This window comes from Loxodonta africana, chromosome 5 (assembly GCF_030014295.1).
Source record: "Loxodonta africana isolate mLoxAfr1 chromosome 5, mLoxAfr1.hap2, whole genome shotgun sequence".
In the NCBI taxonomy this organism is placed as follows: Eukaryota; Metazoa; Chordata; class Mammalia; order Proboscidea; family Elephantidae; genus Loxodonta; species Loxodonta africana.
The window spans coordinates 94,627,435-94,652,058 of NC_087346.1; positions in this window are offsets into that span (position 1 = coordinate 94,627,435).

Genomic DNA, 24,624 nt, shown 5'->3' on the forward strand with positions numbered 1-24,624 from the left:
GCAGAAGCCAGTGTCTGCTGAACAGAGAAGTGGTAGCAGAGCAGTCTGAGGATTGGCAGAGGACTTCAACTAACTTTGGGCTGCAATGGCAGCCACTGGTGGCTTGGGCAGCAGTAGAAACTCTCTTGATGTGTAAAGGTGTCTGTCTGAGGAGCAAAGGAAGCCTATCCTAGGCACAAAGGGACCTGGCTGAGGCACAAGGGGGCATATCCGCCAAGCCTGCATACACCCCTCATAGGGGTTGCCTTCAGAGCAGTTTTGCTTGAACAGCTGTTGTGACAACAGTCCAGGGCTGTTCAGAGGCTGCTTGTTTGCTGGTGCAGCAGCAAAGGGGGAAGAGCCAGCTAAAGGACACAGCAGACCAGTGACATAAGAGTAAACATTGATTTCTTACCATTAAACTGTTATTTAAGAGTGAACATTGATTTCTATGTATTGTTTGTTGTTGTCGTTAGGTGCTGTTGAGGAAGTTCTGATTCGTAGTGACCCTATGAACAACAGAAGAAAACACTGCCTGGTCCTGCATCATCCTCACAATCTTTATTATGCTTGAGCCCATTGTTGCAGCCACTGTGTCAATCCATCCCTTGAGGGCCTTTCACTTTTTTGCTGACCCTGTACTTCACTAAGCACGATGCCCTTCTCCAGGGAATGATCTCTCCCGACAACATGTTTAAAATATGTGAGAGGCATTCTTGCCATCCTCACTTCTAAGAAGCATCCTGGCTATACTTCTTCCAAGACAGATTTGTTCCTCCTTTTGGCAGTCCATAGTATATTCAATATCCTTCCTTAACTCAATGATTCAAAGGTGTCAATTCTTCTTCAATATTCATTATTCATTGTTCAGTTTTTACAAGCATATGAGGCAATTGAAAAAGTCATGACTTGGGCCAGGTGCACCTTACTCTTCAAGGTGACTTCTTTGCTTTTTAACATATTAAAGAGGTCTCTTGCAGCAGATTTGCTCAATGTAATGCATCTTTTGATTTCTTGACTGTCGCTTCCTGGAACCTTATTTTTTGCCAATGCCTTCAGTGCAGCCTGGACCGCTTCCTTCAGTACCGTCACTCCTGATCATATGCTACCTCCTGAAATGGTTGAAAGTCGACCAATGTTTTTCAGTATAGTGACTCTGTATTCCTTCCATCTCCTTTTGATGCATCCTGTGCCATTTAATATTTTTCCCATAGAATTCTTCAGTATTGCAACTCGAGGCTTGAATTTGCTATCTGCTTTCTGCATGCTAATGCTCTGGGAAGGAGTCCTAGTGATGTAGCTGGTTAAAGGATAACTGAAAGGTTGGTAGCTCAAACCCACCCAGCAGCTCTGGAGAGAAAGACCTGGTGATCTGCTTTGTAAGTATTACATAGCAAGAAAATCCTATGGGATGGTTCCACTCTGTTGTACGGGGTCACTACGAGTTGAAAACAATTCAGTGGCACCTAACAAGAATGATTGTCTGGAAGTATTTTGTGTGTTCTGGTTCTAATTGGCTTGATGTGATATATGAACAACCTGTGAGTGGTGGCAGAAATATATTTTTGTAAATTTCTTACAAAGCTAAACATAATTTTACCATACAATTCAGCAATCACACTCCTAGATATTTACCCAAATGAGTGTAAAACTTATATCACATAAAACATTACATGTGAATATTTTTAATAGCTTTATTTATATTTTCCAAAATTGGAGTAACCAATATGTGAGTGGATAAGCAAACTCTGGTACATTCATACAATGAAATAATATTCACTGATAAAAATAAATTATCTATCAAGCCACAAAAAGACATAGAGGAACTTTAAATGCATATTACTAAGTGAAAAAGCCAGTCTAAAAAGGCTCCATACTGTATGATCCTAATCATATGACATTTTGAAAAGGCGAAACTATACAGACAGTAAAAAAAGGTCAGTGATCACCAGGGGCTGGAGAGGAGACTTTTGGAGTAGTGAAACTGGTATGGATCATAGTGTAGTGATACATTCTGTCAAAATTCATAGAACTGGACAACATAAAGAATGATCCATAATGTCAACTGTGGACTTTAGATAGTCATAATAAATCAATATTAATTCATCAATTGTAACAAATGTACCACACTAATGCAAGATATTACTTATAGGGACAACTGGGTGAGGGGGCAAGCAGAGAAGGGGAACTGTCAATACTTTCTGATGGATTTTTCTGTAAACCTAAAACGTCTAAAAACAAAGTCTAGAATTTTTTTTTTAATCCTAGTCCTCAGTAAACATTCTTCCGTTTATTTTAATATTCACTGATGATATTTGCTTGAACAAATTAATAGTATCGTGGTTATCAAATGCCGATTTTCTCTTTCCTTCATTCTTCCTACATTTTCTGGTGTTCTACAGTAAGATTTCATATCCCCCTCATTTATTTATTTGTTCATTTTTTTATTTATATCATCATGTACTCCTTTATTCTTTTTTTTTTTTAGTGACTTATAATTTATTCCTCTCATTATTTTGTTGTGCGAATTGCTGCAGATTTGGCCACTGGGAGCCCTTCGAAATCATTACTATGTCATTTTTGTAAGTCCCTGTTATTTTTTAGCACTTTCTTACTTTTTGGCACAGAAAGATATTGCAGGCTCACCTTTTCCTGTTCCTGTCCCAATAATGAAATCAACCATTTCTTTCAGGAGTTCTACTTCCATTTAGCGGATAATTGTACTTAGAAATCAAAATCTAAGTATTAGTTGTGCTCCTTGCTGCTAAACACAGTCAGCAGAGAGAATACACACACACTTTCTTTATACCTATTTCCAAGCCTATATCTATATTACCTGCCATAAAAAAAAAAAAAAAAAAATTTTTTTTTTTTTAGTTTCATATTAATTCCTCTAATTTTAAGCTTACCACCAAAATAAGACCAAACCAGTAGCTGTTGAATTGATTCTGACTCATGGAGATCCCATGTGTTACAGAATAGAACACCACTTCATAGCTTGATCTTTCAGAATCAAGCGCTTAATGATTTGCACCAGCCGAGCACCCATCCTTTGTCTATTCAATATTTTTACCTTCTTTGACTGTGAAAATCCTGGCTCTCATTATTGTCATCGTATTTTCTTATTTGGTAGTCCCCCATCCCCAATGTATCAAGTCTCCCGAAACTACCAGCTCGATTCTTGGTCCTAAAAACCCCGACTCTGGCTTTGCTGGCTTTTCTTGCCTTCTCAACCTTAATTGCATGTTTACCTGTGGCCCTTTCTGTCCTGCCATTTCCAGTAGCTTCCTTTGTACTGCCCTACAGATCCTGGCACCCCTGACCATCTCAAGGGAAGGAAAGAGATAGAAAGGGAAAGAAAAAGAAGAAAACAAATCTATCCACAGTAAAAGACAGGGATTGTGAAAAAAAGAAACAGAACTCCTTATGATCTTTTGACTACTTATTTTGTACATGACTGAGACTACTGTGTTTAAATCACTATTTTTTTCTTATTTCAATTTATGTTTCATGTGTGTTGTCATTGTAAGGTTAGGGACAAAGACTATTGGAATTAACCATTTTATTATTAAAAAAAAATTTTTGCCTCTGATAGCACACCTTGTCTTAAAGTCTAATATGCATGCCATTAGTATATATACATAAGCTTTCTTGTAATTACTTTTTGCATGATATATGTTTTTCCATCCATCCCTTTGCTTTCAACTTATCTGCCTCTTCTTTTAGTTAGTTCTTTTGGATTATTTTTAACTTTCACTTCTTTTTCCTCTATGGGCTTTTACCTTTTGCTCTCTATTTTATTTTTCTAAGTAATATTTCTACTTACACTGAATATTATTCTACTTCGTAGATAAACTATAAAAAAAAAAAAAAACTAGCAGTACAATTCTATCTCTAGTCCTTTTTTCCCCCCAACTTAGTCATATATTTCATTAAAACATATCTTATGATCATCAGAATATAATTTAAATTTTTGGTATGTCTATTGTCTTTTAAGGAAATAAGAGGCAAAAATTAAAGTTTGTTTTTTTTTTTTAATAGTTGCTCAGATATTTATAATCTCTGGTGCTTTTTATTCCTACTTAAGTTCTGAATTTCCATCTGGTGTCAGGTAGTTTGATTCAAATCTCTTTTCCAGAATCCATTTCACATGGCCATAAAACACAGTTAAAAAAACAAAGCAAAACAAAACAAACTCTGTGAGGTGTAGTCTCTCTGTGAGCTACTCTACTAAAATGTTTTTCTTTCACATGAACTGAAATATCTCCCTGTAAGTCCCATTATCTATATGTTTATTTACTGAGGTCTTAAAGAACTATATCTAAATCCTCTTTCACAGAATAGTCTCTCAAATACTTAAACACAACCATTTTTTTTTCTCTTTGAGGGAGGCAGAAGTCTCATCATTATTTGTTTACCATTACTCACACAATAATAGCTTAATTTATCCCTTTGTTCTCTTTATGTTACAATTTGTACTTAAATTCTTTTAAATGGAGCCTCCAAAACTGATTTTAAAAATCTAATAACATGTTATAACTACATTCCTGTGTTCTGGAAACACTGATTAGTTGCACTTGGCTGGAAAAATATCCATTATGAAGTGGAACAGTAAGAAATAAATCTGGAAGTTAGATTGAGGTAAGCTCCTGGAAGGGCTTTCATGCTTTATATGTTGTTTATATTTTATTCTGTGTCTAATAAGAAACAGTTTTTTTCTTTTAACATGATTGTCTTATTATTACAGTTGCACTTGGAAATAATTTGACAATTGTATGTGGTTTTGATTATGAAGTTTAGAAAAGACTTTTAAAATGTTGAATAAAGGCAGGCAGGCAGAAGTCCAATTAAGAGGCTTATATAATAGTATTAGTGGGAAAAAAATAAGGTTCTGAGGGGCACTGGTGATGGCGGGAATATGAAGAATGTACAAATGATGGAGCTAACAAGAAGGGGAATTAATAAGAATTTACTAGGTTGAGTGTAAAAATAGAAATTAAATAAGAAGTAATTTTATTTTCTTGGTTTTTATTTGTTTTTTAAGACAAGGTTAATACCATTAACACAAAACATAACTGAGGACAAAATTAAGTATAACGAGAAAGACAATGATGATGGTAATCATAGTAACAGCAACCACCTATTGATTAATATACATAAGACACAGTTCTAAATGGTTTGTAAGTATTAATTCACATAATCTTCAAGTTTTTCTTTGTGGTAAATACTATTATCTTCCCCATTTTGCAGATAAGGAAACTGAGGCAGAAGATTAAGAAATTTGCTGAAATTCACTAAGGTAGTAAATCATAGTGTGGCTTGGAACTCATACAGTCTAGCACCATACTCCATACTCTTGACCCACTCTACAATACTGTCTTTTTATGAGTCTAGTTGAGTTTACTGGAGCAGAGAATAACTTAAGTACTATTTTGAAGTCTAAATAGCTTGGGGGAGGTGGTGTGAAAACTAATTTTCAAGAACACATTAAAACCTTTACAAAAATTACTGTAACCAGAATTGCAGATTTATATGCAGTGTATCTGAGAGTGGACCCCTGTCTCAGACTTAGATCTATTTTTAAAAATGGTTAGTAGATGGAGATTAACCTCATTAATGATGTTAATTGAATAGCACAATAGAGATTAAAAAAAAAAAAAAAGGAATCATATATCCCAGGACAAAAAATCAGCTTATTATCTGTAAAAAATATTAATTCAATTATATGTTCACCGCATATTTTGACATTAGACATATATAAGAACAAAAACCCAAACCAAACCCATTGCCATCCAGTTGATTCCGACACAGAGCAAGCCTGTAGTATAGAATAGAACTGCCCCATAGGGTTTCCAAGGAGCATATGGTGTATTCAAACTGTTAACCTTTTGGTTAGAAGATAAGCTCTTGAGCACTGTGCCACCAGGGCTCCATGTCAGACAAAGCTCTATGATGTTAGACACAGAAGATTTTACATGAATTAAACCTATATATTTGAGGAGCCCTGGAGGCGCAGTAGTTAAGAGCTTGGCTGCTAACCAAAAGGTCAGCAGTTCATAGGAAAACTATAAATCAAACTCCTCACATTTTGGTGAGAAAGGGCAGGTCTAAACAATGTTAATTATTCTCCACAAGTGTATGGATATATGACCAAAATTAATCAACAAATTGACAGCTTAGTAAATGAGATTTCAACCTTCCATTCATATCTCAGTAGTTTTGTGCTAAGATCATTTCAATACCTCATTTAAACCTAATAACGGGAATCTGTACATAGATCAAGAGGCAGTTGTTGGAACAGAACAAGGAGATACTGCCTGGTTTAAAGTCAGGAAAGTTGTGCATCAGGATTGTATCCTTTCACCATACCTATTCAATCTGTATGCTGAGTAAATAATCTGAGAAGCCGGACTATAAGAAGAAGAATGGAACATCAACATTGGAGGAAGACTCAGTAACAACCTGAGATATGGATGACACAGCCTTGCTTGTTGGAAGTGAAGAGGACTTGAAGCACTTACTGATGAAGATCAAAGACCACAGCCTTCAGTGTGGATTACACTTAAATGCAAAGAAAACAAAAATCCTCACAACTAGGCCAACATCATGACAAAGAAAAGATTGAAGTTGTCAAGGATTTCATTTTACTTGGCTCCACAATCACCACACCACAATCACCACCCACGGAAACAACAGTCAACAAATCAAACAACGGCTTGCATTGAGCAAACCTGCTGCAAAATATCTCTTAAAGTATTAAAAAACAAAGATGTCACCTTGAAGACTAAGGTGAGCCTCACCCAAGCCATGGTGTTTTCAGTCACTTCACATACTTGGGAAAGCTGGACGATGAACGAGGCAGACCAAAAAAGAATTGACGCCTTTGAATCGTGGACAAGAATATTGAATATACCATGAACAGCCAAAAGAATGAGCAACTCTTTCTTGGAAGAAGTACAACCAGGATGCTCCCTAGAAGCAAGACTGGTAAGACTACACCTTACATATTTTGGACATGTTATCAGGGGAGTTCAGTCTCTGGAGTAAGACATCATGCTTGGTAAAGCAGAGGGTCAACAAAAAAGAGGAAGAACCTCAACGAGATGTATGGACACAGTGGCTGCAACAAAGGGCTCAAACTTAACAACATTCATGAGGATGGCACAGGACCGGGCAGTGTTTTGCTCTGCTGACTTGACAGCCCCTGACAACCACACCACCAATAATAGCAGCAACAAACAAGAGTTATAAACTTTTAGCAATTTGTCATTGACACAGGATGTTAGTGAAATTATTTCACTAATTGCTAGGTAGCAATTAAATCTTTTTCTTTAAGCTCTCTCTACTGGTTCATAAAACTCGTTACATGAATATGCTCAAGAGTGTTTTCATCTAAACCATAGACCCATATACCCATGTGAGTGTGTGCACATGTGTGTACACAAGCACACTCGCATACACACACACCAGCATTTTATTTCCTTTACAGCCAAATTCTGGAATGTGCTTTCTAATCTTTATTTTACCTAGTTTCTCATCTCTACTCAATCTACAATGCACTTACATCAGACCTTTTTCCAGTAGTTTGCTGAAGCTGGCTCATGCTGAAACTCAGGAGCCAATTGTTAATTTTTCAGAAATATTATGAGCCAGTTGCTAAGAAAAGTCATTATTTAAAGACATGTTATATAAATTTGTTATAAAATAATGTTCAGAATTCATAACTTCCTAATTTTCTTACACATTTCACTATTATATATGATCTTAAGATTGTTGCTCTCTTTCTTTTTTTTTTATTGCATAGGTGTAGTCTACATTATACCTAAAGATTTGCTACCGTGCATCTCTTTCCAACTTTGGTAGCTTGAAATAAACCATGATGGAAGTATTTAAGCCATAGAAATTGGCAATGATACAAATCAGATTTATTGTTTTTGTTTTCCATTCATCTCCTTATGAAACAGCTGCTATCCCCAGCATTCAACTGATTCATTCTAGTTCATCTACATAATAACTTAGTTGCCAAATCCAAATAATTTTTTCATTCCTTACATTTCACAACCTCTCTGTTGCATGTGATGGCATTGTTTATCTCCTCTCTCTTGACACTCCATATTTCATTAGCTCCTATGAACACTCTCTTTCCTTTCATCCTGCTACCTCTCAGGAAGAGACTCTCAAGTTTACCATGGACTTCCTTTTGTCCTCTGTCCCTTAAGCACCACCATTCTCCAAGTTCTTGTTCTTTTCTCACTCTGTACACTCTCCTCCGATTCTATTAATCACCCTGATTGATTTAATAGGGCACCTGGTAACACAACAGCCAAAGGGCTGGCATTGGAGTTCACATAGAGTCACCTTGAAAGGAAGGCCTGGCATTTCACTTGGGAAAAATAATCTACTGAAAACACTAAGTAGCACAGTTCTACTCTGACACACGGGGGTTCTCCACGAGCTGGAATTGACTCAAAGGCAACTGGTTATTGCTTTACTTATAATTACATTTTATGCTGCTCATATATATTTTATAAATTAGGCTTCTATTTTTAAATTCAGAGTTATAGCTCTGTTGTTGTTGTAGTTAGTTGCCATCAAGCTGGCTCTGACTCATAGCGACCCTATGCACAACAGAACAAAGTTCTGCCCAGTCCTGTGCTACCCTCACAGGACTATGTTTGAGTTCACTGTTGAAGCTGTTGTATCAATCCATCTCACTGAAGGTCTTCCCCTTTTTCATTGACCCCTTACTTTACCAAGCATGATGTCCTTCTCCAGGGACTGGTCCCTCCTGATAACATATCCAAAGTAAGTAAGATGAAGTCTCACCATCCTCACTTTAAGGAGCATTCTGGATGTACTTTTTCCAAGACAGATCTGTCGGTTCTTCTTGCAGTCCATGGTATTTTCAACGTTCTTTGCCAACACCATAATTCAAAGTCATCGATTCTTCTGCGGTCTTCCTTATTCATTGTCCATCTTTCAAATACATATGAGGAGCCTGAAAATACCATGCTTGGGTCAGGCTGACCTTAGTCCTCAAAGTGACATCTTTGTTTTTTAACATTTTGAAGAGTTCTTTTGCAGCAGATTTACCCAATGCAATGCATCATTTGATTTTTTTTGACTGTTGATTCCTTGGCCATTGATTGTGGGTCCAAGTAAAATGAAATCCTATCAAGGATCAATATTTCCTTCATTTATCATGATGTTGCTTATTGGTCCAATTGTGGAAATTTTTGTTCTCTTTATGTTGAGTTGTAATCCAAACAGAAGGCTGTAGTGTTTGATCTTCATCAGTGAGTGCTTAAGTCCTCTTTGCTTTCATCAAACAAGGTTGATCATCTTCATATTGCAGGTTGTTAATGAGTCTTCCTCCAATCCATGATGTCACTTACTCCTTCACATAGTCCTGCTTCTTGGATTATTTGCTCAGCATACAGATTTGAATAAGTAAGGTAAAATGATATAACCCCGACATACACATTTCCTGACTTTAAACCACACAGTATCTCTTTGTTCTATTCAATCAACTGCCTCTCTTGGTCTATATACAGGTTCTTCATGGACACAATTAATTGTTCTGGAATTCCTGTTCTTCACAGTGTTATTCATAATTTGTTATGATTCACACAGGTGAATGACTTTGCATAGTCAATAAAACACAGATAAACAGCCTTCTGGTATTCTCTGCTTTCAACCAAGATTTACCCCTCATCACTAATGTTATCCCTCATCCCATGTCCACTCCAAATTTGGCTTGAATTTCTGGCAGTTCCCTGTCAATGTACTGCTTCAATCATTTTTGAATGATATGCAGCAAAATTTTATTTGTGTGTGACATTAATGATATTGTTCAATAATTTCCACAATCTGTTGGATCACTTTTCTTTGGAATAGCAACAAATATGATCTCTTTCAGTTGGTTGACCAGGTAGCTCTCTTCTAAATTTCTAGGCATGAGCAATTGGGTGCTTCCAGCATTGCATCTTTTTGCATTAAATTATAACTCTAATAGTAGGTAATTCAAGTATCCAAAATTATACTCCTCTTCTCCTATCTCCCCCAAGTTATTTCTCTTCTTTCATTTTGTATTTTGGTATAAACCCTATAGCATGACTATTCACCAAGTCACTCTATCTAGAAATATGACGCCATTCTAAATTCACTCAAACTTTCTAAATATCATATCTAAGCAAAAAATAAATTCTATACATTTTTTAAATCTGTATTTTCATATGCTTTTTATCCTTTCCATTTTCATTTCACTCTCTTAAACACATATTTCATTAATTTGTTTGTATCTCAAAATTAAGGTCGTTAATGAAAACAAGGAAACCCAGTGTAGTGGTTAAGAGCTGTGGCTGCCAACCAAAAGGTGGACAGTTCAAATCCACCAGGTGCTCCCCGGAAACCCTGTAGGGCAGTTCTATTCAGTCCTATAGGGTCGCTGTGAATTGAAATTGACTCAGTGGCAGAAGTTTGCTTTGGTTTAATGAAGATAAAATACTTTGATGGTAGGAGGTGTTAGTCATACCTCTATAAAAATCCTGATTAAATATTGTGTACATGACTTTGGACCACTGAGAACAAAATTTTAAGGCACTTAATTTTCAATATTCTTCACCAGGCTACAGATTTTCTTGGAAAAATAATTATTTCTATCCTATCACCATTACATGTGTTCCGTCTTGGCTTAAAAATATTTAACATGTAAATGAAAAGATTGAGGCATGGAAATAGTGAGTGTCCTAATGGAAGGAGTAAAATTAAAAAGGAAAGAAAAACAAAATCCCTCTTTTCAATTTGACTAGGGTTGCCTCTGATAATAAGTGCTGCAGACATAAATCAAGGCAAACATTTATCCTAAAACTGCAAAGCTCATAGTATCACAGAGTTGCTTTTTCTGTAATGTATATTTGGGACAGAAAGCCAGCTAAATGTAAGGTGATGAGAAATATAATCTTAGTTAATATTTGAAGCTTAGCTCTTTTTTAACAACAAAAGAAAATGTATATATACATTGCTTTTACTCCAAATGTAAACAATTTTTGAGTTGAAAAATAAGCATTTAGAATGAAAGCCAGGAGAAATGTAAGTAATAGCATATGCCATATAGCAATTTGGTGCTTACAGTGCCACACTGAAAACATCCTCGTTTTCAGGTATGAAGTAAAGTGTTATAATCACACTATAAACATCAATTTTAAAGACAGCATAAATTAAACAAAAAGTATGCTCAAATATGGGTCACTGAGTAATTAAAACAATATCAAGCTACAATAACTAACCTGGGAAACGTGCAGATATTTTGTTTGGGCATTTCTGAGTTTGGTATTGTACTTAACCACAAATATAAGTTGTTCTTTCTGTATCTAGACTCTATTAGATAAATTTCAAGTCAAACCTATTTTTTCATGCTCAATTTTAGAAGTGATAAATTAAACCACTGCCCCATGTTTACTTACCTATGAGCATTTTGCTTCGATTTGCATTATTAAAAAAAAAAATGTCAGTTTACAGTAACTTAATTTCACATTGACTCACCAAAAATCAGTATTAAAAAAAAAACAGTGCCATCGAGTCAATTCCAAATATCAGTATAGGATACTTCAAATTATACACAACTGCAAAAAAAAAAAAAAAAAAAAATTCCAAACTCTTGTTTTCTCATTTTCCAGAAATCTATTTTGCATGTGCACTCTGTATTTTCTCTATCATCTATTTACCTATCTCTTCCAGCATAACTTTTGAGTTGAATTAAGAGTGAATGATGTATTAAAGTCAATATATATTCCCCCTTTTTTCCGTTAAGATTATCTTGAGTTTTGAAAGGTTGAAATGTATGTAGCTAAAAATTCATTTTTCTAAAACACCATGTACCAGAGGCAGCAAAAACTGAAGAAAAGAGGAATATGACAGTTCTGGCCAATAATATGAAGCAGAAGTGGGTTGGAGATTTCTATAAAATCTGTAAGTTTTTCATTAAAATCTGACAGGCACAGGTGTTGCTGTCTTTCTGTTTTCTTCTTTCCTTGAACATGGACATGATGGCTAAAACTGCAATGTCTATCTTGAACTCATAAGGGAAAGTAGTAATGGATATAAGTGATGGAAAATAAATCTTAAATAATAGCAGATTTTAAGCAAAATCATAAAATACTAGGCAGGTAGTATAAGTCATTTACATGAAAATGTTTATTGGCATGGGCTTTATCGCTATATTGCAAAAGTTTTAAAGTGGTATACAAAATATTTACAAATATGGTACCATTTCACAAATACATTGCCATTTTGTAAATATATTGAGAGAAAAGAGAAAAGTGTAAAGAGGCTAGGCTTTCTCTGGCAGTGGTATAACGAAGTTGGAATTGGTAGAATTGCTCTATTCGAGGTGCAGCCAATAATGGAATTACATCCTCATTACGTGACTTAATAAAAGTAATAAAGCCACCTAAATGCTAGTATCCTTTTTATTATTAACATGCATCATGTTGTTTTCCTGTTTCTTTGTTCTTCCTTTGTAGAAGCAATATCTTTTAAGGACAGAAAACTTGGAAAATAAAGAAATAATCTGTATCTATAGCTATATTTAGTTTATAATCCTCTTACCAGGGCTTTTATTTATGTTAAAATATTCAAAATGAAGTAACTTAAAACAACAATTTATTATTATTTTATTTAAATATACTGTGGGTTAGGCTCTGGGCACAGCCCAGGAGCTGATTGCTACTCCAGAATATCTGAGGCCCCTGCTGGAATGGTTTGAATGTCTGGGGCTGGAAAAGCTGGGGTTGGCAGTCTTTATCTCTTCATCTGTCTCTCTGTCTCCTCATGGCTTTTCCATGTACTTACCTTGAGTATCCACACAGCCTGAACACAGAGTGGCCAGATTTCTTAAATGATGGTTCAGGGCTCCAAGAAAAAGGAAGTGGACACTGAAGCCCTTTTAAAGCCTAGGTCCCAAACAGGCAAGCCTCAGTTCTACTATATTCAAAGCCTAGATTCAAGTGGGTGGGATATAGAACCCACCTGTAAATTGAGTGAATGTTAAAGAATTTGCAGCCATAATCTGTGAAGTTATGTATGTGTTTACATTTATGTAGATAATTAAATGGTCAGATATCTTTCAACTGAAAGAAGAAATCCAACTCAATGTTGCTTAAGCCAAAAATACATAAAGAAATTAATAAAGACAGAAAAAAATTAAAAAAAAAAATTTACAAGAAATTATCAGATTGATGGAGCCTAGCAAGAAGAGAGGGTAAGTATATTGACTAATAAAACTGGAAATTCCACTTAATTTCAAGCATGGCTTGATATAGTGGTCAAATCATACCATCATCTCTCTATCTCTTACTCTTGATTTCTTCCTTTCTGTCACCGTCTCAAATGTCCCTGGAATAACTCAGATTGACAGAGCTGGTCATAAGAAAATAACTACCCTAACCATTGTAGCCTGAAAATGGGGCACCTGAGTAGCCAAACTGAGCCACATACACAACCTTCTGTTTAGATTGATAGAGCCATGTGATTTGTTGCCAGATTCATTAGGTATTAAAGAAACATTTCTCAAAAAGATTCACTAAACATTAGTTAATGTCTAGACATTAGACATTAGAATATGTTCACTAAATTCAAAAGATAGGTAAAAATATATTGTAATGGGGTTATCAATAATTTAATGACATTTTCATCATCTGCATATATTGAATTGTTTGTGTTCTGAATTAATAATTAATAAAATTATTAAATAGAGAATTATAGTTTATTTTAAATATAAGAACATTATATAATAGTGCCTTGAATATATTCCAGGGAAATATATCTCAAGATTCTATGTAAAATAATGATTTTTAAAATGCCAGTATAGTTTATTAAACATGAACATAGAAGAATTAAATCATAAAGGTAGAGAACAGCAGAGTTCAAGTGATGCTTCTCTCCATTTGAGCATTCATAGAGGAGGACTTGACTATTGACTTTTCTATCTCAGATTTGAAACAGTTTATCACTGGGAGATTAAAATCACTCCCAGTCATCCATTACCCATTAGTACCACTTCCAAGTCTAAGAAAGATTGTATTAATGGGTGTCTTCTGTTAGAAATTTTATATTTTTTCTTCTGTTAGAAAACACAAGCTGAATTCGAATCATTCTCAATACTTCTCTTGGATGAATAACTATAGAGTCAATGGGTGGATCAGGCTGCTGAATCTAGTCCAGTGGAAATTTTTTGAGTCATATTCACTGTTTGCTTGACATGTGCAGATGACTTCTAGATATATCTTCCTTATAGAGGAAAGCCTGGGTAAAGAATGTGGAGTGTTTTAATTTGTCTCCATAATCCCTATACATGGGTTTCTGTTTTAAAAAATTTGACAGTTTTTATCAACTTGAAATTCAAGAACATTAGTGAGTGTTAATGGTTAGTAGCTCATTGTTGTTGTTGTTGTTAGGCCCTGCCGAGTCAGTTCTGACTCATAGAGACCCTATGTGCCACAGAACGAAACATTGCCCTACCCCGAGTGATGCTCACAATCATTGTTCTGTTGAGGACATTGTTGCAGCCATTTGTGTGGATCAATCTCTTTGCGGGTCTTCCTCTTTCCCCCGACCCTGTACTTTACCAAGCATGATGTCCTTCCCCAGGGACTGATCCCTCCTGACAACTTGTCCAAAGTCTGTAAGACACAGTTTCACCATCCTTGTTTCTAAGCAGGCGTCGATTCTTCTTTGGTCTTCCTTATTCATTGCCCAGTTTTTGTAAGCATATGGTACAATTGAAAATACCATGCTTGGGTAAGGTGCACCTTAGTCTTCAAGGTGACATCTTTAATGAGGCCCTTTGCAGCAGATTTGTCCAATGCAATGCGTCTTTTTCTTTTCTTGACTACTGCTTGCATTGGTGTTGATTGTGGATCCAAGTGAAATGAAATCCTTGACAACTTCAACCTTTTCACCATTTATCAGGATGTGGCTTACAGGCCCAGTTGAGAGGGTTTTTGTTTTCTTTATGTTGAGGTATAATCCATACTGAAGACTATGGTCTTTGATCTTCTTCAGTAAGCAGTTCAAGTCCTCTTCCTTTTCAGCAAGAAAGGTTGTGTCATCTGCATAATGCAGGTTGTTATGAGTATCCCTGCAATCTTGTCAACCTGTTCTTCATACAGTCCAGTTCTTGGATTATTTGCTCAGCATACAGATTGAATAGGTATGATGAAAGAATATAATCCTGAGGCACACCTTTCCTGACTTTGAACCACGCAGTTTCTCCTTGTTCTGTCCAAACAACTGCCTCTTGATCTATGTACAGGTTCCTCATGGGTACAATTAAGTGTTCTAGAATTCTCATTCTTTGCAGTGCTATCCATAATTTGTTATGATTCACACAGATGAATTCCTTTGCATAGTGAATAAAACACAGGTAAACCTCCTCCCGGTATTCTCTGGTTTCAGCCAGGATTCATCTGACATCAACAATAATATCCTTGGTTCCATGTCCTCTTCTGAATCCGGCCTGAATTTCTGGCAGTTCTGTGTCGATACACAGCTCCAGCTGCTTTTGAATGATCTTCAGCAAAATTTTACTTGTGTGTGATATTAATGATATTGCTGGACAATTTCAACATTCAGTTGGACCACCTTTCTTGGGAATAGACATATATATGGATCTCTTCCAGTTGATTGGCCAGGTAGCTGTCTTCCAAATTTCTTGACATAGACTAGTGAGCACTTCTAGCACTGCATCCATTTGTTGAAACATCTCATTTAGTATTCCATCAGTTCCTGGAGCCTTGTTTTTCGCCAATGCCTTCAGAGCACCTTAGACTTCTTCCTTCAGTACCATTGGTTCCTGATCATATGCTACCTTATGAAATGGTTGAAAGTTGGCCAGTTCTTTCTGGTATAATGACTCTGTGTATTCCTTCCATCTTCTTTTGATGTTTCCTGCATTATTTAATATTTTTCCCATAGAATCCTTCAATACTACAACTCGAGGCTTGAATTTGTTCTTCAGTGTTTTCAGCATGAGAAATGCCAAGTCTATTCTTCCCTTTTGGGTTTTCTATCTCCAGCTCTTTGCACATGTCATTACAATACTTTGTCTCCTTGAGCTGCCCTTTGAAATTCTCTATTTATTTCTTTTACTTCATCATTTCTTCCTTTTGTTTTAGCTACTCTACATTTCAGAGTAAGTTTCAGAGTCTCTTCTAACATCCACTTTAGTCTCTCTTTTCTGTCTTTATAATGGCCTCTTGCTTTCTTCATGTATGATGTCATTCCACGACTCACCTGCTCTTCAGTCATTAGTGTTCAATGCATCAAAGCTATTCTTGAGATGGTCTCTAAATTCAGGTGGGATACACTCAAGGTCATACTTTGCCTCTCTTCAACTTGTTCTAATTCTCTTCATTTTTAACTTGAACTTGCATATGTGCAATTGATTGTTCCACAGTCAGCCCCTGACCTTGTTCTGACTGATGATATTGAGCTTTTCCATGGTTTCTTTCTACAGATGTAGTCAATTTTGATTTCTGTGTATTCCTTCTGGCAAGGTCCATGTGTACAGTTGCCATTTATGTTGGTGAAAAAAGGTATTTGCAATGAGGAAGTCATTGGTCTTGCAAAATTCTGTCATGGGATCTCTGGCCTTATTTCTATCTCCAAGGCCATATTTTCCAAATAACCATCCTTCTTCTTTGTTTCCAACTTTTGCATTCCAATCTCTAGTGATTATCAATGCATCTTGATTGCATGTTCAATCAATTTCAGACTGCTGAAGCTGGTAAAAGTCTTCAATTTCTTCATCTTTGGCCTTAAAGTTGATGCATATATTTGAATAATAGCCATATTCACTGTGGCCTATGAGTATTATCCTATCACTGGCAGTATTGTACTTCAGGATAGATCTTGAAATGTTGTTTTTGATGATGAATGCAACACCATTCCTCTTCAAATCGTCATTCCCAGCATAGTAGATCACATGACTTTTGGATTCAAAATGGCCAAACCAGTCCATTTCAGCACACTAATGCCTAGGATATCATTGTTTTTGTGTTTCGTTTCATTTTTGACAGTTTCCAATTGCGCTAGATTCTTACTTCATGCATTCCTCATTCAGATTATTAATGGATGTTTGTGGCTGTTTCTTCTCGTTTTGAGTCATGCCACATCAGTAAATGAAGGTCCCAAAAGCCTGACTCCATCCATGTCATTAAGGTCGACTCTGCTTTAAGGAGACGGTTCTCCTCTAGTTGTCTTTTGAGTGACTTTCCACCTAGGGACTCATCTTCCAGCACTATATCAGACACTTTTCTGCTACTATTCATAAGGTTTTCACTGGCTAATTCTTTTCAGAAGTAGACTGCCGGGTCCTTCTTCCTAGTCTGTCTTAGTCTGGAAGTTCAGCTGAATCTTGTTCACCACCGGTGACCGTGCTGGTATCTGAATACTGATAGCATAGCTTCCAGCATTATAGCATCATGGAAGCCCCCACAGTAAGACAAACTGACAGATGCGTGAGGGCTCATACATGTAACTATATGCTGCTGGAATGCCTCTAGGGGAAAAAAAGGACACTAAATCATAAGAATTTAAAGAAATTAAAAAAAACCGTTTTAAGAATGGAAGATTAAAAAAAAATGCAACTGATGAAACCTGTCATATATGCCATTACTCAATCAAGAATGATCTTTTATTCTTATTTAGGTTAATGCTTTTCTATCTGTGATACCAGGGTCCAGGTCATTCCAGGTTTTGAGTGGTGTCAGGGAAAAGGGTACAAAGTTATTCAAACTTCTCATACATGCTCCAAACCAAATCCATCTTGAACCAAAATGATTTTATTTTATATTAATGTATGTAGTTCAGTTTATACGGAAGAGTTTATTTGAAGGAAAGAGTCCACAGCTACAAACATATGGAAATTACTGAGCAAGACCAGTTATCTCTGCAAATATTAAATTTATTTATAAATGTTATGCCATTTAATATATACATTATAATATATGCACACCAGATAGAAATTTTTAAAAGGAATATATGTAATTTTTTAAAATTTGTATTATTATTAAATAAGGTTTTTGGTCTCACTTAAGCATATTATTAATAATAATATTTTAATGGAAGATATGTGACTGATTATGCTTCTCTATTTTTTATAATCTTTATTCAGCAATTTGTGGTTTAGCAACTTATAAATCTTTTTGTAGTATAAGTATTTCACAACTGTGTTTAATGACTGTCGTACCTGAAAAAGAGGTCATGAAACATGTATAGATCTAAAAGAAAGGAAACTGTAGCTACTTTTTAATGATTTTATCTTGATCAGTATAATTAGCACAAACAGCTAGTTGTTCATATGCATTTACTAAACTATTGCTAGTGAATATTATGACCCCAGGTGTCACAAACAGTTAAGCACTGAACTGCTAACTGAAACATTGGTGGATCAAACCTACCAGCCGCTACACAAAAGAGAGATGTGATAGTCTGACTCTGTAAAGGTTGCAGCTCTGAAAACCCTATAAGGTAGTTCTACTCTGTCACATGTGGCCACTATGAGTTAAATTTGCCTTGATGACAACTAACAACAACAATAAATATTTAGAAACTAATGGAGAATTTTTGAAGTTACTAGTAAAGTGGTTTAAATTTCTCCTAAATCTCTTCATTTGAAAGATTTTTAAATAGATAAGAAAATTATATTTTCATTGGTCTTTTTATTTATTATGCATAGTATATATGATATTATAAATGTAACTTACTAACTTGTTGTTGTTAGATGTCATCAAGTCAGTTCCAACTCATAGCGATACTTTGTACAACATAAAGAAATACTGCCTGTTCCTGCACCATCCTCCCAATCATTATTATGATTGAGCCCACTGTTGCAGCCACTGGATGAATTCATCTCATTGAGGGTCTTCTTCTCTCTTGCTGGTCTTCTGCTTTACACGTATGATGTCCTTCTCCAGGAACTGAGAACATATTCAAAGTATGTGAGAAGAAGTCTCTCCATCCTCACTTCTAAGAAGCATTCTGGCTCTACTTCTTCCAAGACAGATAATATAACACATAGTAACTGGAACAACTCCAAACAGCTATTTTCAAAATGACACTGCTCATATCACTCAGTTCCTTTGAAAAGCATTAACTCTCTCTCTCATTGTGAAAGGTCACTTTTATGTTGAAGGAAAAAAAAAATTATATTTATTTACAATTTTATAACAGCTCATTAATACGTTATTGTGAGTCACTTGTCATCCAACAAAATGTCACCAAATTCAGAGTATTTGTGACAGAAAAACATGTAATTTATCTTTAAGTTTGACAACTGTTTTAAGGACTATATGGAACTACCTAGTAAAATATAATGTAGAAAGATTTTATAACTCATCTGAATACAAAGTATAATGAAGAATTTACAATTTAAAGGTTTTTATTATATAATTAGCTATTTTTATGATATGTTAATACACAAATATAATATGTCACAATAAGATGAAAGCCAATGCCACAGTGAACACAATATTGACAAACCCTGAGGACCGTGGAAAAGAAGTTTCCCTGAGAAAGCTCTATTAAATGAATGAGAGTGCCAGTGACAAGACTTAGCTTAAATTGCAGATTAAATTGTCGTACTGTGATGGCTTGCATGTTTCTCTGATGCTAGAAGCTATGCTACCAGTATTTCCAATACAAGTAGGGTCAACCATAGTGAACAACTTTCAGCAGAGCTTCCAGATTAAGGCAGACTAGGAGAAGACCCTCAATGAGGTGGATTGACACAATGGCTGCAACAATGAGTTCAAGCATAACAACGATTGTAAGGATGGCGGAGGACCAGGCAGTGTTTCATTCTGTTGTGCATAGGGTTGCTATGAGTTGGAACTGACTCGACGGCACCTAACAATAATAACAACAGGAGGAAGGACCTGGTGATCTACTTCTAAAAAAAATTGGCAAGTGAAAGTCTTATAAGTATCAGGGGACATTGTCTGATAGAGTGCCAGAAGATGAGCCCCTCAGGTTAGAAGGGACTCAAAATATGACTGGGGAAGAATGGTCTCGTCAAAGTAAAGTCAATCTTAATGATTTGGATGGAGTAAAGCTTTCAGAACTTCATCTGCTGATGTGGTGGTCTCATAAAGACAAAAAAAGCTGCAAACATCCATTAATAGTAGGAAGATGGAAAGTATGAAGTATGAATCTAGGAAATCTGGAAGTCATCAAAAATGAAATTGAACACATAAAGATTGATATCCTAGACATTAGTGAGCTGAAATGGACAAGTACTGGACATTTTGAATCAAACAATCATGTGGTCTACCATACTAAGAACAACAAATTGAAGAGAAAATGGTGTCACATTCATTATCAAAAAGAACATTTCAAGATCTATCCTGAAGTACAACTTTGTCAGTGATAGGATAATATTCATACCCCTACAAAGAAAACAACTTACTATGACTATTATTCAAATTTATGCACCAACCACTAATGCCATATATGAAGATGTTGAAGATTTTTACCCACTTCTGCAGTCTGAATTCATCAAATATGCAACCAAAATGAATTGATAATTACTGGTGGTTGGAAAATGAAGGTTGAAAACAAGAAGAAGGATCCACAGTTGGGAAATATGGCTTTGGTGATAGAAAAGATGCTGGAGATTACATGATAGAATTTTGCAAGATAAATGGCTTATTCATTGCAAATACATTTTTCAACAGTATAAACAGTGATTATACATGTGGAGCTCATTGGATGGAAACAAAGGAATCAAATCAACTACATCTGTGGAAAGAGACAATAAAGAACCTCAGTATCATCAGTCAGAACGAAGTCAGAGGCCAACTGTGGAACAGACCATCAATTGCTTACATGCAAGTTCGAGTTGAAGCTAAAGAAAATTAAAACAAGTCCACAAGAACCAAAGTACAACCATGTGTATATGCCAACTGGATTTGGAGACCATCTCAAGAATAGACTTGACGCATTGAACATAATGACCGAAGACCACGCAAGATGTGGAAAGACATCAAGGACATTGTACATGAAGAAAGCAAGAGGTCATTAAAAAGACAGCAAAGAAAGAAAAGACCAAAATGGATGTCAGAAGAGACTCTGAAACTTGTTTTGGAAGGTAGAGTAGCTAAAGCAAAAGGAAGAAATGATCGTGTAAAAGATGAACAGAAAATTTCAAAGGACAGCTTGAGAAGACAAAGTAAATTATTATAATCAAATGTGCAAAGATCTGGAGTTAGAAAACCAAAAGAGAAGAATACACTTGGCATTTCTGAAGCTCAAAGAACTAAAGAAAAAAATTCAAGTCTCAGGTTGTAATATGAAGAATTCTGTGGGCAAGATGTATTGCATTGGGTAAATTTGCTGAAAAAGACCTTTTTAAAGTGTTACAAAATGAAGATGTCACTTTGAGGTCTGAGGTGAGTCTGACCCAAGCCATAATATTTTCAATTGCTTCATATACGTGTGAAAGCTGAACAATAAGTAAGACCAAAGGAGAATCGATACTTTTGAATTATGATGTTAGCAAAGAATATTGAACATAACGTGAACTGCCAGAAGAACAAACAAGTCTGTCTTGGAAGAAATACAGCCAAAGTTCTCCAAGGAAGCGAGGATGGTGAGATTTCATCTCATGCACTTTGGACATATTAGCAGGAGGGACCAGTCTCTGGAGAAGGACATCATGCATGGTAAAGTAGAGGGTCAGTGAAAAAGAGGAAGACCCTCAACAGGATAGATTGACACAGTGGCTGCAACCACGGGCTTAAACATAAAAACAGTTGTGAGGATGGCAAAGGACTGGGAAGTGTTTCGTTCTGTTGTACATAGGGTTCCTATGAGTTGGCACCTACCTGATGGAACCTAACAACAAACAACAACATGGGCAAGATGTTGAACAATGCAGGAAACATCAAGGGAAGGTGGAAGGATACACAGAGTCACTGTAGCCGAAGGAATTTTTCAGCATTCAACCATTTCTGGAGTAGGATATGATTAAGAACCAATGGTATTGAAACACTGAAGGCATTGGGAAAAAAAAAAAAAGAAGACTCCAGGAAAACCAGTTGAGATCTTTCGACAATTGGATGCAACACTGGAAGCTCTCACTTGTCTATGCCATTATATCAAGAAGTCTGGAAGACAGCTACCTAGCCAACTGACTGGACAAGATCCATATTTGTGCTTATTCCAAAGAAAGGTGATCCAACTAATGTGGAAATTATCAAACAATATCAGAGCCCTGGTGGTACAGTGGTTAAGAGCTAAGATGGCTGCTAACCAAAAGGCCAGCAGTTCAAAGCCACCAGTCACTCCTTGGAAACCATATATGACAGTTCTACTCTGTCCTATAGTGTCCTATAGGGTCCCTGTGGGGACCTATAGGGTACCGACTCCAAGGCAATGGGTTTGTTTTTATGTTTGTTAGTTTTTGGTATCATTAGTATCACATGCAAGTAAAATTTTGCAGACTATAATTAAAAATTGTAGCAGCAACATATTAACAGGGAACTGCCAGAAATTCAAGCCAGATTCTGAAGAGGGAGTGATGTCAGATGGACCTAGGCTGAAAGCAGGGGATACCAGAAATATGTTTACCTGTGTTTTATTGACTATGCAAAGACATTTGACTGTATGGTTTATAACAAATTATGGGTAACATTTCAAAGAATGAGAATTCCAGAGCACTTTATTTGCTCATGCAGAACCATTACATAGACCAAGAGGCTGTTATTCAAACAGAACAAGGGGATACTAAGTGATTTAAAATCAGGAATGGTGGTGTATCCTTTCACCATATTTTTTCAATTTGTATGCTGAATGTCATGGTTAAGGTTATGTATCAACTTGGCTGGGACACGATTATCAGTGGTTTGGTCGTCATATGATGTTGTTCGTGATGAGATTTGATATAATGTGATCACCTGGTGATAGGATCTGCTGTGAGTAGCCCATCAAGGGATTTTCCTTGGGCATGTGGCCTGCATCAAATATAAGTGAACATTTTGGCAAGGTTCACGGGCTTTTGCTCATCCTGGATCCTGAAGCTGGCTCCAGTTCATCTGACCTCCAGTTCTTGGGACTTGAGCTAGCAGCTTACCTGCCATCTTGCCTGCCAGTCTTGGAATTTATCTATCTTCACAGCCTGTGAGCAAGAAGAGTCTGCTCCCTTATCTGCCAATCTTGAGTTTGCCAGACCCTGCAGCGACATGAATCAGGAGAAGCCTCCAGGCTGACCCATGAATTTGGGATGTTCCAGCCTCTACAACTGCATGAGCCATTTCCTTGATGTAAATCTCTCTATATATACACTTATACATTTTACAGGTTTTGTTTCTCTAGAGAGCCCAGCCTAAGACACTGAGCAAGTAATCCTAGAAGCTAAACTATGTGAAGAAGAATGTGGTACCAGGATTGGAAGAAAACAGTAACAATCTGCGATACGCAGATGACACAGCCTTGCTTGCTGAAAGTGAAGAGGACTTGAAGCACTTACTGATGAAGAGCATAGACTATAGCCTTTAGCATAGATTATACCTAAATATAAAGAAAACAATAATCCTTGTGTTAGTTACCTAGAGCTGCTAAAACAGAAATACCACAAGTGGATGGCTTTAACAAACAGAAATTTATTTTCTTACAGTCTAATAGGCTAGAAGTCCAAATTCAGCATGTCACCTCCCCAGGAAAGCTTTCTTTCTCTGCCTGCCTTCTCATCAATCTTCCCCCAGACTGGGAGCTTCTCCACACAGGGACCTTGGGTCGAAAGAACACAGGGCTCCCAGCACTGCTTTCTTAGTGGTATGAGGCTCTCACTCTCTGCTTGCTTCCCTTTTCTTTTATCTCTTGTAAATTAAAAGGTGAAGCAGGCCACACCATAGGGAAACCCCCTTTACATTGGATCAGGGATGTGATCTGAGCAAGGGTGTTATGTCCCACTCTAATCCTTTTTAACCACAGGCAGATACTGTGATTTATAACACATAGAAAATCACAAAATGGAAGACAACTACACAATACTGGGAATCATGGCCTAACCAAGTTGACACATATTTTTTGAGGACACGATTCAATCCATGACACCTTACAACTGGACCAATAAGCAACTTCATGGCAAATGGAGGAAATATTCAAGTTGTCAAGGATTTAGTTTTAACTGGATCCACAATGAATGCACATGGAAGCAGCGGTTGAAAAAATCAAAGGACATATAGCATTGGTCAAATATGCTGCAAAAAGTACTTTTAAAGTGTTAAAAAGCAAAGGTATCACTTAGAGGACTAAGGTGGGCCTGACCCAAGCATGGTGTTTTCAATTGCATTATATGCATGCAAAAGCTGGATAAGGAATTAGGAAGACCAAAGAAGAATTGGCTCCTTTGAATTACGGTGTATGGCAAAGAATGTTGAATATACCATGGACTACTAGAAGAATGAACAAATCTGTCTTGGAAGAAGTACAGCCAGAATGCTCCTTAGAAGTGAAGGTGGTGAGACTTGGTCTCAAGTACTTAGCACATATTATTAAGAGGAAATAGTCCCTGGAGAAGGATTTCATGCTTGGAAAAACAGAGCCTTTGAAAAAGAGGAAGACTCCTAATAAAATGAATTGACA